Below are 2974 nucleotides of genomic sequence, written 5' to 3' on the forward strand. Positions count from 1 at the left end.
CAGAACACGAGCACAGGACAGTCAGGCCGAAAGAACAGTTTGTGGATGTGTACCTTCTGCTCTGTCGCTCTCTGCAGGGACGCCGGCAGCATAGTGATAAAGATCTGTAGGAAATCCTGAGACCCTATTTTAGCCTGGGGCATGTGATGCTCCCTTGCTAAGCTCCCCCCAGATGTCTGAACAAGAAGCCATCTGACTGGCTCCAAGTTCCCCCCTTGTCTTTGCCTAGACAGGTCTCCAGGGCAGGAGGGTGAAGGGAAGGTGAGGTGGAACGCTGGGCAGCAAAACCAGAGGCTCGGTGCCGCTGACCACACCTCCCCTGCCCGGCTCCTTAGATCTGATTTCTAGCCCCTGACGCTGCGTTGGTTCTCAGGCTGGTATTGACCAGAGATCAGTTGGTCCGACGGTGGTTTGGGGTTAGTAACAAAACGTCTGTCCTTCTGTCCCCAGGCTCCACCTACAGCGTCTTGTCCATCATGCCCTCAGACTCAGAAAGCAGCAGCTCCCTCAGCAGTGTGGGTGAGTACCACCTGGGCACCCCTCCTCCCTGGAGCGCACCGGGTGGGTGAGGGGTCTGAGTGTGAGCTGAGGTGGCCCCGAGTGTGTGGGATGGGAAGTTGGCCTCACCTGTCAGATCATTCATGGCATCATCTCCTGTTGCTTCCATTCACATTTTCTCCAGCAGCAATATATATTTTTTAATTAAAAGTTATTATAATTCTTTTGAATGTTTATTTTGAGAGAGAGAGGGAGGGAGGGAGAAAGCTAGTGAGCCATCAGGGGAGGGGCAGAGAGAGGAAGACAGAATCGCAAGCAGGCTCTGCACTGTCAGCACAGAGCTGTATGTGGGACTCGATCTCATGACTGTAAGATCATGACCTGAGCCGAAATCAAGAGCTGGACGCTCAACTGACTGAGCCAGCAGGTGTCCCAGCAATGTGTCCTCGTAACACAGAGGGGAAAACTCGGGTTATGGTGTCAGGATGGAGGCAGGTGGTAGGCGAGGCTGTGCTTCCCCATTCGTCCACTTAGTCAGAGCATGTGGCTTCTCAGTGAGCCTGTTGTCCTTCCGACCCAGGTTCCTGTCCTTCAGGGACCACTGTCCATGAGGATGGTCCCTTTGGGGACTATGCTTTGGAAGCAGGAACAACCCCCCGGGCAGTGTGTTGCCCTGGGGACAGGAGCAGCCCGTCTGACTGTTTCCAGAAGCCTTCACTCACTGCAGACACCCCAGCAGGAAGGCTGTCATGGGCTCGCAGCCTTCTCACACCTCCATTACCTACTCCTGTGCCCCGTGTCCTCTGGTTAACACCCTCACGCGGTTTCTCCTGTCCTGACCTGACCTTGATGGATGCGTCCACCCTCAGTGGAGAGTCCTGGATGGCCGAGTCGGAGGGGCTCGTGGAGGCCATCTGGTCCAATTATTTTATTTCCTCCCCAGAGACAGAAGGGGAAACTGACCGTGAGAGGGGGCAAGTCTCATGTCAGAGAGTCCAGACCCAGCGGGCGACAGATTGACACTTACAGAACACCTCTGTAACACCACATGTGGGCTTGGAACGCGATGGTGAATAAGGCAGACGGTGGTCCCAGTGCTTGTGGATCTCAGGGTCTCGGGGAGAGATGGTTTCACAAGTAAACACAACTTGTGAGGTCGGTCCTGTAAGAGAGCTCCCAGCAGGGAGGCACTGGATTCGTTTTCTAGGGCTGCCGCAGCACCGTACCCCAGACCGAGCGGGAAGGGAAGGGTCCTCTCTCACCGTTGTGGAGGCCGGAAGCCTGAGGGCGTCAGAGCAGGGTCTGTCCCAGGCCCCTCTCCTTCCTGCAGCCCGGGCGCTGGCAGTCCTTGGTGATCCTCGGCTTGTAGATGTATCTTCCCAGTCTCTTCCTTTGTCTTCATGCGGTATTTTCCCTCCCCCAATCCATGCAGCCCGTTGATAGGTGACCTGCCCTGTGCTTAGACCTCGCGGATCTGCCCAGGGAACACAGACTCGTGTCAGGCCGTTGATATTTTCCTTCCCTGTTCCCCCTGACCTAATTTCTCAGGTGCTTTTTCATTCTCTCCTGGGGCAGCTGGGGAAGTCTTAAGGCAAACCGACATACTTGGGCAGCATTTATGAAATAAGCCTCAAATTCACGCAAACTGAAGTAACAGGAGAAGTTTCTTATGAAACACAGAGGTCTCTTTGCTTGTCAACCCTGGAAGAAGGCAGAGGGCTTCCTCCGTTTCCCAGAGAAGATTGCTTGAAAGTGCAGCTTCTCATTGGCACGGGGAGGTGGGGCGAGTCACCGTGGCTGCTGGTTGTGTGGGCATCCTGACCTCTTGTGCCCTCTGACCCTTTCCTGGTCCTGGATCAGGGCCTGTTTTCCCACCTCCTCGCAGAATTTGAGCAGATTCTTCTCTTGGAGCACGTGCTTACTGCTTGGGCGTCACAAGGAAGCCTGGCCCCTGATCTCCCAGTCCAGCCAGATGCCTCAGTCTGTCCAGACGGCCGAAGCAGAACACCACAGGCCAGGACATTTACTTGTCACCGCCCTGGAGGCTGGGAGTCCAAGATCGAGGCAGGCCCAGTGTTTGGTGAGGGCCCGCTTCAGGTTCATAGATGGCATCTTCCTGCTGTGTCCTCACATGCAGAAGGGGACAGCTCTCTGGGCTCCATGGATCCACGTGAGATCCATTCTAGTGACCTAACCACGCCCTGAAGACCCCAGCCCCTAACACCACACTGTGGGGGTTAGGATTTCAATGTAGGGATGCAGTGGGGAGCCCCCAGCATTCAGAACATAGCACCAGAGAGGTAGGTGACTGGTCATTGTGCCCTGAGCAGAACGAAGGAAACAGAGGAGCAGCTGTTTGTGCTGAGAGGCATCCGAGTGAGTTTCAAGGAGGAGGTAGTCCTTGTGTTGGGCCCTTGCTGGATGGCGCTTCAGAAGGAGGAGCAGCCAGGAAGCAATAGGCCGTCGCTGCCTCTCG

Source organism: Suricata suricatta, chromosome 2, assembly GCF_006229205.1.
Source record: "Suricata suricatta isolate VVHF042 chromosome 2, meerkat_22Aug2017_6uvM2_HiC, whole genome shotgun sequence".
In the NCBI taxonomy this organism is placed as follows: Eukaryota; Metazoa; Chordata; class Mammalia; order Carnivora; family Herpestidae; genus Suricata; species Suricata suricatta.